Source organism: Alexandromys fortis, unplaced genomic scaffold (assembly GCF_014885135.2).
Source record: "Alexandromys fortis isolate MF-2015 unplaced genomic scaffold, M_Fortis_MF-2015_v1.1 scaffold_47, whole genome shotgun sequence".
Lineage (NCBI taxonomy): Eukaryota > Metazoa > Chordata > Mammalia > Rodentia > Cricetidae > Alexandromys > Alexandromys fortis.
In genome coordinates this window covers 8,819,236-8,834,826 of record NW_026067957.1, presented here as the reverse complement: position 1 = coordinate 8,834,826, position 15,591 = coordinate 8,819,236, and the positions used below count along the sequence as shown (strand labels likewise).

At 39.0% G+C, this 15,591-nt stretch overlaps 1 protein-coding gene and 1 non-coding gene across 2 annotated transcripts in view; one reads left to right on the top strand and one right to left on the bottom strand.

The window, feature by feature from the left end:
- Adgrv1 (adhesion G protein-coupled receptor V1) overlaps window positions 1-15,591 on the top strand; it is a 530,822-nt gene that overhangs the window by 265,507 nt on the left and 249,724 nt on the right. The gene's annotated exons all lie outside the window — the stretch shown is intronic.
- LOC126507785 (5S ribosomal RNA) lies at window positions 1,149-1,267 on the bottom strand. Its single transcript, XR_007593639.1, has one exon. It is a non-coding gene; the product is annotated as a 5S ribosomal RNA (ribosomal RNA).

The following is a 15,591-nucleotide window of genomic DNA, read 5'->3' as shown; positions in this document are numbered from 1 at the left end:
TGCTGCAAACTGATCAGGACAAGCATCTTAAGAAGTATCTGTGTATCAATAACACTTTCCTTTGGTGTAATGGAAAAGTACCTTGCTTCTCAATTTTTAGAATGATTTTTTAAGATAGTATCACTTAATGAATGAAGCGATTTTTATCAATACATGGAGGCAGATATCATCAACCCTAACCACTATTGATCATGAAGCCAGTTCCATGTGTCTATGCAGTTTTTGATTTGGTTAGACATTGGTATACATGTAAAAATAGTTAATATAGAATTATTATAATTAATATAGAAATCTTGATTATAACATGGCCAAATTATATATGTGATGACCTGAGCTATGTAACTTATCCTTATTAAAAAACTTGAAAATTAGAATTGCAATATACCAGGATTCTTTTTTAAAATTTATTAGATTTTTTTAAAAAAAAAATACCAATCCAAATTCCCACTCCCTCCCCTCCTCCCATTCCCTCCACATACCCTCCCTCTCCATCCCCCTCCAATCCTAAGGGAGGGTAAGGCACTTTGCTTTGTGGAAGGTCCAAGGCCCTCCCTACTACATCTAGGATGAGCAAGGTATACTTCCAAAGAGAATAGGATCCTATAAAGCCAGTACATGCAGTAGAGACAAATCCCAGTGCCACTGCCAGTGGCCCCCAGTCTGCCCCAGCCATACCACATTCAGAGGGACTACTTTGGTTCCATGCTTGTTCCTTCCCAGTCCATCTTGAGTTTGTGAGCTCCCATTAGCTCAGGTGAACTGTTTCAGTGGATGAACCCTTCATGGTCTTGACCTCTTTGCTCATATTTTCATTCCTTCTACTCTTCAACTGGACCATGGGAGCTTAGTCAAGTTCTCCAATGTGGTTCTCTGCCTCTGTTTCCATCTGTTGTTGGACGAAGTTTCCATGGTGATTTTTAAGATAATCATCAGTCTGACTGCAGGGTAAGGTCAGTTCAGGCATCCTCTTCTCTATTGTTTAGGGTCTTAGCTGGGGTCATCCTTGTGGATTCCTAGGAATTTTTCTAGAGCCAGGTTTTTTGCTACTTTCAGGGAGTGGCATTGACTTTTTCATGGACTTAAGTTGTTAGTCACAGGTCTAACCTGGACTTAAGTTATTAGTCACAGTTTTGTTTTGTTTTGTTTTTTAAATACAGCACCCGGTATTCCCAGGCGGTCTCCCATCCAAGTACTAACCAGGCCCGACCCTGCTTAGCTTCCGAGATCAGACGAGATCGGGCGCGTGCAGGGTGGTATGGCCGTAGACCTTAGTCACAGTTTTAACCATCTCTTTTGCTTTGAAGTGTTTGTCTCTCAGTATTATAAGACTCCATAGGAATGTAAAAATCACCCTTTACTTTTTATTATTTTTATAGAACAAATTATTTTTTATTTTGGGAACAAATCTGACTTTTCAGTTATTCTTAGGTTTAAATCTTCCAAAATGGTAAAAATTATCTACTTTCTAAGGATATTGGAGTAGAACATAATCAAAACAATTGGCTTCTTAATTTTCTATATACCAGATTAAAAATTCATCACCATTTAGACCTAGAAATTTGAAAATTAGGGAAATTGTATAATAATCAGTTAGGCTTTTGAAATAGTTTCATGTGTGTGCCATGCGAAAGCAAAGTGTGCACATTTAAAATACGTTTTGACATAAGCATCTGCCTTTGTGATTGCATTCTCTCTGCCATCATGAGGCGACTCTGATCCTCTCTAGTTCCTCACCCACATCTAGTCAGCAAGTCTTCTGCTTTCTGTGAGAAAGGTGACTGTTGTTGCTGGAACTCTATGTATGGATTTTTGCACATGCATGCATGCATGCATGCGCACACACATACATACACACACATACATACACATGCACATACACACATACATACACACATCCCTTTTGCTTAAGTATATTGATATAGCAAGGGCAACTTCAAACCAAGTTTCTTAAAGTGATATAAATTTCCCAATGACATTTATGTATTCACTGACATCTGAATGTCAGTGAATACATAAATTCTGTCCTCTCCAGTGTCAGAGAACGTTGAGGCAGAGTGAACATGGGCACGAAAACAAAGTTCATTGTCCTCAGAGTCACATATCATCCCTTCCTTATTCTTGTGGTGTAGAGCAGCTTGTTCTCTTCTTAGGAAATAGGATGCAAGTTTACCAGTAATCAGGAATCATTGGGCCATCTTAAAGAATGGCTATGAAGGTATGTTTGGTTATATGGTAAAACTATTTAGCATGTTTCGTACTCTTGTGAAATTAGCCCATAAAATCCACCCTAGAAGGATCTACGTAACTGTGAGATGATTACATAGTAGTGTTACAAAATAATAGCTCTTCAAAGTACATTTAGAACGCTTCTCAATAGCAGTTGAAAATAGCCTAGTATTTTCTTTGAATGAATTGGATAATTTTTGAAGAAATTTTGTCTAATGTAAACTTAATTTTTGAGGTACATTGAATTACTTATAAGATTTTCATATAAACGGAGAATAATCTTTATTGGTTATTTGTTCTGTTTTCAAAGAACTTGACTCTGTTGTTTACTCATGAGATCTACTCACAAGAAACCAACTGTGGCAGAAAACACCTGTAATTGCAAATTTGGGAGCCTGAGGCAGGAGAATATTGACATTAAAGCTAGCCCAGGCTACAATGTAGTAAGACTATGTTTTAAATAATCAAAGAGAAATGATGACTCACAAGGATGAGTAACAAACATGAAATTAATATTTATTTTTCCAGACCTTAGAGTAGCACAGTATTATACATTTGAAGATTGTTATTATGATGTTCACACTCTTCAACATATTTCTAATATTCTAGGTATAAACATATTTGAAAAATTAGTATTACTTTACAATTGATTTGAAGCAATGTAAACAGGAGGATTTGGTGTAAAATTAAATCCACTTACACATTCAACATCTTTTGATACAATCTTAGTAAAGCTCAAGTGTAGCTTGGTGCAAAACTCTAATACAGACTTAAAATATTAATAGATGTTCTCACAACTTAACTGTAGTGGATAAAATATTAATAGATGGGCTCACAACTTAACTGTAGTGGAGCGTGTAAGCCATCTCCCAACACAAACAGTGCTAACTAAATTGAACACAGTATCAAAATTCCTTATACTTTGTTTGACACCATAGATTGGGGGCTATTCTTATGTTTTTGTTTTAATGTATCATTTGCTGTGTTTTAAAAATCAAAAACCTCTAACAGAAGTCCAGCTTTCTGATGTCATAAAGGTCTCCAAACAGCTTTATTAACTGAGTTCCCTATAACAGCTGATCCTTCACGCTAAGAACAGACAACGTTTGACCTGGACGTGCGCTCATCTATGCTCACACGCACCGGCTGACTGCCAGGGCAGTGCTGGCATCTGAGTATGAAGTCTTTTTTGCAAAAGAAGGATAGTTGGAATTAATGAGATAAGGGCAGGGATTTCTACTTAGTCTCCCTATTTTCCTCATAAGGAATTAAAACATGTTCAAATTTGTGAAGACATAGATGTCTTTTATATTAAATCATTTAGTTTAGTTTCCCGAATACTATTTTTTCATCCTGCAGAATTTTGTGTCTTTACAGAAGAGACCATTTTCCCTCAGTAAGTCTTCCCATCATTTTGATATTTTGTTATAGTTTCAATCATTCACTCTTGATATAGCTCTTCAAACTGAGCGCTATAGTCATCCCTACCTGTCCATGGCCATCTGCGCAAGGCAAAAGTATTGCCATCACTTGGTCCCATGGTGATGTGAGTAGCACAAACTAGCTCGAAGTCTATCCCACTTTCTGTCCTTCCTGTAAATAGCCATAGATGTGGGATACATCAGGGCAGTAGCTTTGCTTTAATGCTTGATTAAAAAATTGTCTAATGTCAAATTCAATTCGTGAGATATGAGAATTAATATCAGTCAAATGTGCTGAATTCACCAGACATTTTGTGGTTTCATAGTCCCAGCCCCATATTATCTCAGTTGCCTCTATTTTTTCTTTGCACCCAAGAACCTTTTCCTTAGGAATTAGTGAGTCGATTTGACTTTTGTTTAGTTTATTTGCATATTTAACAGTTTCAATTGGTGACTGCTATGAATTGTAGCAGTTGAGCACTCCTTGTGTTTAGTGTGTGAGCTTTTTAAAATTAATACTTAGGCTCCTTCACATTGTCTGTGCTATTACTATGACACCCCCCCCCCAACACAAACTTTTTATTTCAGTGAGGCAAATGGGCTGGAGAGATGACCAGTGGTTAAGAGCATGCACTACCCTTACAGAGGACCAGACTTTGTTTCCTAGTGTGCACACTAGGAGGCTCATAAACTTCTGAGTCTCAGCTCTAGGGGATCTCATGATTTTTCTGGCCTCCAAGGGCAAAGAAACATACTTGAATTGCTCATATTAACATGAAGAAATAATATATACAAAATGAAGTAAAATAAAGTATCAATGAGATAAAACAGAGCTCAACACTTTGCCGTGTCATTGGTATTCAGTTGATGTCTATTAAAATACCCATTATTCTGACAATCTCATAGGTGAAATATGGCTCTGGGGCCTATTCTGGAATCCTGTGAACTCTCATATACAATGGGTAGTTGCTTATTTTGTCTGTTTATTGAAATGCATACTGTTTTATGTGTGTTAGGAAAGATGAGCAAGCTTCTGCTATCCATTTCTTCTTAGAGAATGTGCGCACCTGCAAACATCAGCTGCTTCTGGGATTCTGAATGTTCACAGAGCAATGCACACATGTTCTTATTGACTTAATGATGAATTATAACATAAGTTCGTTATGTTGTTATTTTTGTTCTGTAATCAGATAAGCAACTATTATTCCCATATATAAAATTATACAATTTTATATAATTCAATTTAAGTAGAATTTAAGTAGAAAATTCGCCTGAGAAAGGACATGTGATTTAAAAGTACATGACCAGGTCTGTCCTGCATGAAATAACTGTTATCTGGGATTTTGTCTGAGAATCGGCAGAAAACCCAGGGCAACTAGTCATGGATCAAGAAGGTCAGAGAATCTACGGGGCTGAATGTAGAGAAGTAGAACCAGATCCGAGAAGGTTTAATAGCTGATGGTAGTTGCTGTCCTATTCAACATGTGATATACATCATTGATACAGGTTTAGCTTGTGGGCAGGAGACTAACTGCAAGTATGCAGGTATCTGTATAGGAGGAACTAGGAGGAAAGGTAAGAGACCTTGCACAGGTTCACGGAAAAGGTGATGGTAGTTTGCACCAGGGTGTTTGCAGTGGGACAGGAGGTTCGGGTTTGCAGCTCTCTGAGATAGTGCAGACAGCATGTGTCAATGGGTCCGATATACGTGGTAAACAAAGACGAGTCTGACAAGTCCTAGCTTGAATCTTGAGTCACTTCACCTTTGATTTCCCCCCAATATACAAATTATAGAGTTGTTTCTATTTTAAGAATTCCTTCTTATTTAATTCCCCTATAGTTAGTTGTTTCCCATTATTTTTTCTCTTTCTCTCTCATCGTCTCTCCATGGACGGTTGCAGATTACACCTCTTTCGTGAACTTTCTACAGATGTTGTCATCCTTGTTCTTTCACCAGTCTTCTCTGATTGAGCAAAGACCAGACTCTTGCCACATAGTTTAATCAGGTGGAGGGAAGTGCCGAGAGCTTGCTGGCCCGGTGCAGGCAGACCCACCGCCTCCTCAGTACCCTGTGCTAAACCTTTGTACAAAAAGACTGTGGCCTCCATGGTTGTAATATGTTCTTCTACAAGTCTCAACCCCATTTTCCATCCGTATGAGTAGTGTCTGTCTTTGGTATTTAGTTCCTGGAGGGCAATTAATGATATATATTTAAAATAAATATTTTAAATGACACTAACTTTTTTTATTCCAATGTAGTCACTGTGTTCAATATGAATTTTCATCACCTTTTACCAGTAAGTGGGTTCTTTTTATTTCATTTTTAAAGGAACAACAGAGTATTATTCTAAACACCTGGCCATTTCACAGCAGAGCAATCTGCCTTCTGTGGTGCGTGCTGGCCTCTCTACCACTCTATAGTCTCCACTCTACTGACACCCTACCTTGTCCTTCCACCACCCACACCATATTCCCTCGATGCTAGAAAGCCACGTCTGTGTTAGAGCCTGTGTGGGGAAGGACAGAAACCCTTTATTTTCAGAAATAATTGGCATTCTGCTGGAGCAACAGATCTAGAACTCTCATTTAGTTGACTTTAATACTGTTTTTTATAAGCCATGTTTAGCAATGGGAATTAATTTCATTTGAGTATCACCATGGAATTTTGTAAAGCATCAATGATTTATTTGCCTTGTGTCTAAGATTAACCAAGTTAAGAATGGAAAAATCCTATTAGATCATAAGAGACTGATCCTTTCCCCAATGTGGGATTATGTGCTAAAGTGTATTTTCTAACCTTTGTTCTTTTTTAAAAAATAACATTCATTCTTCCTGTATTCCTTGAGAAGATCTTACTCCAGATATTTCCATTACTGTAATATTATAGTACATTACTCATTGATTTTAGTTGAAGACAAAGCCTTAATGTTTGTTTTATCCTGCACACTAAAGATGCTAATACAAGCATGTTTACTTCTTCAAAGAGTAATTATACTATTCCTCCAGAAGTTTAAGTCACAGTTGTCATCCCCTTTACTCGAGAAACATTCATTATTATTTTGGAATCATGCTATTTTGTTTGGATCATGCTCTGAACTATTGGTCATTTGTGATATATTCTTTGCTTTATGGAGAAGTTAGAATGTACCTTCAGCCAGTGGGCAAGCCGATCAGAGTGAGTGTCCACAGTTTGGGTGTCAAAAAGGCAGGTTCAAAGATTGAGGATCCAAGGAGACATAAATAATTTGAATATAATAATAATAATAATAGTAGATGATGATAACATCACATGTGATTTATGTTCTCCAGTGCCCTGTTGTTTATCTAGACCAGGTGAGATGCTACAGGTGAATTCTGTTTGTGGGCTGTGGTCTTGGAAAACAGTGGAGATGAGCTGAATAGTCAACCTGTTAAAAGTTAAAGCACACCTGAGAAATCTGCCTAGGAGACAGTATCACTTCACCCTATGGCATGTCATTAGTCTTTTGGTCACTGCCATCTTGACCTTAGCAGTAGATGCTCTTTATCGTGTTCCCAAAGAGTTTGCAAATTAAATGATGCTAAAAATAATAGCTAACCTTGAAAGCAGAAGAATTAACTCTGATATTGGATCCCCATAGTTTTCTAGTAACAGTCTGAATTTAAACAATTACTTAAATTAATAAATATTTTTTTCCAAGGAACATTGTTTGAGTCTACTGATTTGCTCTTTAAAAATTTAGCATGACCCATCAGCATTTTCCAGATGATTTTTAAACTTCTTAATACAATATATGCTTTATCTTGAAGCTACTTTCCGATCCCTCCTCCTACCTCTTCTTTCCAGCCTCAAACTCCAGGTGTTTCCTGGCACCCACCTCTGTGGAGTGTTCCAGGGAGAAGCTGCATCTTCTCCCTGTCTGTACTGGCTTCCCTTCGTGCAAACCATAACTTGAGAGAGTGTTTGGTCCTCCACTTCCACTAGAAGTTTGGCAATGTTTCAGGATCAAATCTTTAGGAAATTAGATCTCATGGAACACGTTTGCTTATAGCTCTCCCCCATCATGAGGTTTTTGTTGGACTCAGACTGTACCTCAGGGCTAGAGTGCTGAGAATGCAAAGGGACCAGAGTTCAATTCCCACTGCTGCAACAATAAAAAGGATGAGTGTTTTCTTGTAGATGTGGGTCAGGTCTCCGGGAACTGGATCAGTTCCCAAAAGAACACATTGTTGTAGTGAGTCTGCTTCCTCCCCTGAATCTCTCGTCTGCACATGCCTGACACCTATTGGGCATGTGTTCTTGTTCTCAGAAACGCAGTTCCTGATGTCATGCCAGTGGGTTAAACAAACCTCTCTTCTTAGGGATTTCCCACCCTAAGGTACCTTTATGACCACAGAAACAGACTGAGACAATTCCTAGCCTAAAGTGGCTGGATGTCTCTGGACCTCATGAGGGATGGCTGAAATGCTTTCTATTCTTTGGGGATTTTTTAAGACAGAGATGATGCTCTACTTATGTCTGTATTTGTCATTTCCTCTAGCATCTTCCACAGGGTCTGCTAGGTATGCAGCAATAGAAATAGTCTACATGTTTATGGGATCTACTAATAAATTAATAAATGAATGCCATGGTAATCCACCTACAGATAGTCAGTGTAATAATGACCAGTGTCCAGTATTTCTTATTCTGATCCTTCACATCTCACATAAGTGAGGAGATCTATATCTGTTGTATTTTGATCAGAAGCCTTTTTCATCACTATTACTTTGAACTCAGTTTGAGTGGAGTTTGATTATAAAAATCTAAGGTAAATTATATGATATCATATAACTATATGCTATTTGCAGACATATTATTTTGTGCATTTGCCTAAGTAAAGAGTTATTGTTATCCTGAGGACAGTTGGGAGTGTTTAAGAAGCATTTATTGTTAACATGTATATCATGAATTCATATCTCTGGGCAGTGGAAACCTGAGGAAAGTGATATATGATAATGTTAGAAATACAGAAAAAACTGTCTGGGTGGTGGTGGCATATGTCTTTAATCCTCAAACAGGCGGATTGCTGAGTTCACAGCCAGCCAGGTCTACAGAGCAAGTTCTAAGACAGCCAGGCTACACAGAGAAACTCTGCCTTGAAAAACCAATAGATAGATGGATGGACAGACGGACGGACAGAAGGACAGGCAGGCAGACAGACAGATAGATAGGAAAAGAAACAAAGGAATGAAGAGAGAGAGAAAAAGAAAGAAAGAAAGAAAGAAAGAAAGAAAGAAAGAAAGAAAGAAAGAAAAGAAAAAGCTGTGTGCAGTTGCAATAAAAGGCTTAAGAGGATATAATAATTAATTTAGAAATTTAGGGAATGATACACTGAGATTATTAAAAAGGGACTAGGGAAAGAGGCAGGACTCCAGTGGGGTTTTAGTGAGGACAGGGACAGGATACCCCAGTAAAATGGTGCGTCTCGGCAGTGTACAGGTTAAAGAGCCGTACTCTCCAGAGTAGGGAATATTTCTCAGGTCTCCACAAGTCACTCTACCCTTTCTCTAGCCACTGCTGTTTGCCTGCTGCTTTGCACGGGGTCACAATGACTGTCCTGGGAAAGCGTCCAGTAGGAAACCTGTGAGAAACTTCCTGGCTGTGACAGCAGTTTGCTGCAGTGTGGAATTGCTTTGTTACTTGGGTCTCACATCTGTTTCCTTGTCCCTTCACCAACCGGTGCTAAAGTGCATCTCCGATTCCTGGCTCCTTGGCCTTTTGACCATTCCGAAAGCCTTGCCACTATGCTCACCCCTGGCCTGCACGATTTCTCTGCTTTTGATCTCCAAATGCCTGGGATCTGTAGGTTCTCATTTCTTCCAGCTGAGGGTCCAAGCTTCCTCGTCTTACTCCTGCTACCTGGGTTGATTTGTAGTTGGATTATTCTTCATCTACTGCTGGCCTACTGTGTGGATTACTCTATATCTAATGCTGACCTACTGTGTAGATTACTGTGTACCTAGTGTTGACCCACTGTGTGGATTACTGTGTACCTAGTTCTGTGCGGATTACTCTGCATCTACTGCTGACCTACTGTGTGGATTACTCTGCATCTACTGCTCTCCTACTGTGTGTGGATTACTCTGTATTTAGTGCTGACCTACTGTGTGGATTACTCTGTACCTAGTGCTGGCCTACTGTGTGGATTACTCTTCATCTCCTGCTGACCTGCTGTGTGGATTACTCTGTACTTTTTGCTGACCTACTGTGTGGGTTACTCTGTTGGTGTGGGACAATGGTTTGTATCCTGTCAGTTATATTTTAAATAAATGCTGATTGGCCACTAGCCAGGCAGGAAGTATAGGTGGGGTGACCAGGCAGGAAGTAGAGGCAGGGGAATGAGAACAGGAGAGTTCTGGGAAGAGGACACAGTCTGCAGGGTGACCCAGCTGCAAAAAAAGCAAGACGTGACTGCCTCGTCAAAAAAGGTACCAAGCCACAAGGCTAACATAGACAAGAATAATGGGCTAATATAAGTTATAAAAGTTAATAAGAAGCCTGAGCTAATGGGTCAATCAGTTTATAGTTAATGTAAATCTCTGTGTGATTTCTTTGGGACTTAATGACTGTGGGTACCAGGCAGAAACCTCTGGACAACACTCTGTTCTTTGTGCTGGCCTACTGTGTGATTACTCTGTATCTAGTGCTGACCTACTGTGTGGTTTACTGTGTACATAGTGCTGACCTACTGTGTGGGTTACTCTGCTTCTACTGCTGACCTCCTGCACTGATAGCATTACAAACCAAGCCATTACAATCTCAGTATCTGCTCAGCTTCTTGTTTTGTGCTATCAACTGCTTTGCTTGATCTAAAACATTCACTGTGGGTACTAAAATTATCTGTAAGAATACCAAAAAGAAATTAGATAAAACTGGACTGGACTGGAAAGCATCCAGAAAAGGTTGAAGTTTGCATTTTATTCTTTATATTGGTGATCCTCAAAATGAATAATTTAGGTTCAAAACTAAATAAGGTGATTCACAAGAAAATGGAAAGTTATTATGATGAGTCAATGTGTTCAAATTTCAGAAAAATATTTCACTTAAGATGCAAAGGAAGTGAAATGTATTAAAATACCAGTATTTAAATTATGAACTGACCCAGCTTACTCTTCATGCCAGAAGGCCACATGCTGAGTTGGTCATAGACTTTGGTAAGGAGCTAATTCATGGCCTGGTAGTGTCAACAGTGAGGATGCTGTTGTTCATTTCCAGCATTTGTGCAGTTACAGTTTATGTGTGCTCACTTTTGCAAGTAACATTTCTAGCTTTATCTAAAACAACACTCAAAGAACAGACTTTTACATTAAGAAAATCTCCACCCAGAATCTAGAATTGAAGCCGCCACTCAGAATGCCATCATGAGGTGGAGCTTGTACTTCTAGACCCAAGAACAGTTCTTCAATGCAGCTTGAGCAAAAGGGTGATGGTATTTTAATGAGGCACAAACAAAACCAGTAATTCCCAAAGAGACTGTCAGAAAAATCAGTATATCCAATTGCCTTGGACAAAGAATCTCACCATTAGTGCATATCCTATGTACAAGCACCAGGTGTATCATGATTACCTGGCCATTGATATACACGGGTTGTGTTAATTTCACATTTACCCTTTCAAGTTCACTTTTACCATACTGAGATACCTATGTAAATATTACATTATCTATGCAAACAATATCCACATTTGACCAAATGATCAAAAATATTTTAGTGGCCAAGATATTTCTATAGTTATGTAGTTGAAAATTTTTAGAGCACAGATAATTCTTGCACTGGGCAGTTTCCATATGTGAATGACAAGACGTGTTTAGAGTTTTCTGAAGTATAACCTTAGGAAGCTAATGAAAGAATTGTATTTATTAATGATTAGATTCTTGCTTGAAGGAATGACCTACCAAGCTTTCTAGTGTAAAGAGGTCTAGTGGCTGTTTCCTCCACATACTGAGCGTGAGTGGAGGTGAATGAAGTCAGGTGTCATTGCTAAAGGAGACACAGACACTCACAGCACTCTCACGCACGCTTGTCTCACACTCACAAGGCACACATCTCATGCCTTTGTCCCTAATAACAAGAATAAGATTTGCCCCCATTCTACCGACTTAGAAATTTTACTTCTCACCAGCGCTGCACTGTAACAGTCCCTCTTTACAGGGACAATAGTTCCTAATTGGCGTTTCCATCTACTTCCAGGACAGCTTGATTTATGTATTTGAACTTGGCAATTCCAACGAGAGAGAAGAACATTGACTTGTCTGAATGATCATAATTCATTTGTTTTAAACATAGTATTCAATTAATATTTTTTCTGCCCATTCTACAAATAAACCTAATAAGGAAGTGTTACCAGAGAATTCAGAATCTCAACACAGGGGGCGCTTCACCCAGAAGTGTGTGAGGTCTGTAAATCCGTGGAGCTCTTTTTTTTTTTTTTAACTAGGCATTTTATTTTAAGGAGTCTAAATAATGTATTGAAATTAAGTTTAGCTAAATCATGAGGAGGGTAACTACAATTATCTAATCTTTAACTCCATCAAAGATCTGAGGAGGGAAGTAATATTACTTGAGCAACCAGGAAGGACAAAGGAGAAACTTTCCTTCTATGTCTTCCCTTCTGCTTCCGTGGAGCTCTTTTAAGTGAAGTTCTTTAGCAAGGAGGGGTGGGCAGAAGAACGAGAATTCTACTTTCACCTTAGCTCTGTTCTTTACTGCATTGACAAATGCTGACCCTTGTGAACAGACAACCAGGCATGTAGCTTTTGGACCCTTTCGTATTCTGCAAACATTAGGATGTAGCTCTGTAGCTCCTGGGCTGACCCATTCAGACCTCACGTGCTGAGCCCGTGATCGTTCGTATTGACTTACACAGCATTCATTAAAGGTGCAATCTGGGTTCCTTTCCTTTGTAGGTCCCTGGAAACTAAGACCTTGTGTGGCTGGTTTGCGTGGAAAGAAAATGAAGTTTGTTTTTTTCTGATGGTAATTTTCATAAGTATAAACTCTACAAAATGAGCCACACAAAATTAGACTTTGAAACATTCATTTGAGTTTATTTAAAATAAGGACTTTTAAACTTTAAATTTTAATATAATTTTTACAAACTTGTCCTTTTCCTGTATTTATTTTGGCTTCCACTATCTTACCTTCCTACTTCTCTGAATGTTTATAAGCTTTTGAAATCAGAAACAATGTCATAGACTTTCCCTCTTGTCCTCCCAGGAAGTTGATTAAAATAGTCCTGGTCCCACAGTGTCTTCCCATAGCTCAGAGGGAGGACAGATTGTACATAGGACATGCAGGAATAGCTGCAGCATCTGCTGCCTGCCAGGAACACAACAGTCAGAGTACAGTCTTTGTTGTAGGCAACTGATTTCAGGAGCCCGAAACACACACTGAAACATTAAACGTGTGTGTAGACATGCTTCCTAAGGGAAGCTGCAGGGCATGGCGTTCTGCCTCTGCAGTGCACAACCGTGGGAATGGGGTGTTTGAGACGTGGCGAATGGCCAGCACTGGGAGCAGAACACAGTCGAACAGGTGCATTGCCAATGGCGGAAGAGGCAGGAGGCGGCTTAAGGAAGATGCGCAGCAGATAGCTGTTGAGTGGCACCAGTCAAGGGTCTCTATCTCCGCTTTTCCTTTTCTCAAACTTGATGAAATCCACTTCTCTACTCTGTGTTGTCTGCATTTCCTTCTCTACAGTGGAGATTTGGTTCTCCAGTGGTGGGACTTGAAATAAACATTCACCCTTCATGTCTGCAGCACATGGAAAACAAAGCTAGACAAATGTAGACCTTGAAAACGCTTGTCTAGATTGAAGCCAATGAGAACAATTGTTGTGAAACAACCTAGAATAAAGAGAACTCTTCCTATCCTGGAACTTGAGTGTTTCATAATAATAATAAATCACCACGATGGCGTTAATTGCTTGTCCACCAGGCAATGCTGTAAGCAAACTTATTTAATTACCACAACTGCACTAGGAGTTAGTGGGAGCTAGTGTCGCTTTTCACATGCAGACGCTGAGGCAGAAGTTACCTTTCTAAAAGCTAAAAGCCTCTTTTTTCCCACTGTTTAAGGAATTTTTATTAAAGCAAGAATTTTATAATCCAAATTACGTTGCCTTGCTTAGTTATCAGTTCTGCTACTTAAAACAGAACTGACATCCCGAGCTATTCCACGGTAAAGAATTACAAAATTAAATAAAGGAATGCTTTAAATTTTTGTACTTTACTGAAAATTCTTTTCCCAGGGTCTATAAAACATTGATTTGTTTTTATATTTTACTTTTTTTTTATATTTCTAAAAGCCTCTTAACCACTTGGTAGGTGGTTCTGCCTCAGTGCACATGCCTGGATGTTTGTCTCTGCCGATCTCTCAACCCTGTTCAGCGTTGATAAAACTCACCAGGGATGCTGACCATTTGTGTAAATGCTGTGCTACACTGAGCCAGGGTTTTATGTTTTCCATGGGTAACATGACCCCCAGGTAAACATGTTCTAGCTGAAGAAGACAGGGCTAATCTAGTCAGTGCCTTCCCAATGGTCAGGTGCTGGGGCGGGTGGGAGCAACACTCAGAACCTGCCCTGGCTTTGAAATGGAAGCCTAACTTTTACACTATCCATAGTTACTCAGCACAGAACCAACTGATACCAATAGTCCAAAGTGTAAGCTGTGTTTTCTGGGCTTTATTGAGCTTCTCTTGTATTAGCATCTGAAACTATTCTCTTTTGGAGCAGTACTTTCTTTGACTTGTAACCAATATGCAGTCAGGTAGTCTTACTAAAAGTTTGACTTTTAAAAGTGATATAGTACGAAATGTTTGTATTTATTTATTTAAGATTTCTGTCTCTTTCCTGCCACTGCCTCCCATTTCCCTCCCCCTCCCCCAATCAAGTTCCTCTCCCTCGTCAGCCCAAAGAGCAATCAGGGTTCCCTGCCCTGTGGGAAGTCCAACAAAACATTCAGGAAATATGGGACACAATAAAAAGACCAAACCTAAGAATAATAGGAATAGAAGAAGGAAAAGAGTCACAGCTCAAAGGCCCAGAAAATATTTTCATCAAAATTATGGAAGAAAACTTTCCCAACATAAAGAAAGATATTCCTTTGAATATTCAAGAAGCATACAGAACACCAAACAGACTGGATCAAAGAAAAACATCCCCTCGCCATATAATAATCAAAGTACGAAATGTTTTAACTTAATGATTGATAAACACGTGGAGTTGCAGGATGCCAATGACAACTCTGCTAGGAATCTGATAATAATTAAGCTGAATAGCAAAGTGCAAAGAGATACCTCTGTGTTCTATTTTTACTTTATTGCAGTGAATTTGGATTTGGTGTGGAAACCTAGGTGTGCTCTCCTGAGAGTTAGGAGTGAGGTTATCACAACTCCCACGTCTTTTCCCATGGCTGTGTGGTTTTCTAAATATAATCACAAAGGACAAGCTTCCTTTCCCTGAAACTTCATTCTGAAATGAGCTTTAAGAGGGTCCTCAGGGAAAAACAAGGCCATGGAAAGTGGCTTTCAAGGTACATACACATATTTACTTTATGGAAAACACATTTGATTTCTTACTGTAATGTGCTACTTTTGCCTTGCCTCTGCAATGTGAATCTTTGCCGAATATTTTTCACCAAGGTAGGAATTTTAGGAACTTAGTAAAAACTTCTTACCATGCTTGACTTGACCCTGAAAATCAAACTGATTGACTGCTTGGGCAGTGTAAGGACTGTCCACATTTCTAAGGTTAGCTGAATAAACACAATTTTTAAATTTAAGTTTAAAAGATCTATTTATTTATTTTTATGTTTATTCTGCAATATATGAAGGTCAGAAGACAGCTTGAAGTGGGTTCTCTCTTTCCACAATATAGGTCCCAGGAATCAAACTCAGGCCCTCCAGTTTGGTGGCAAGCGCCTT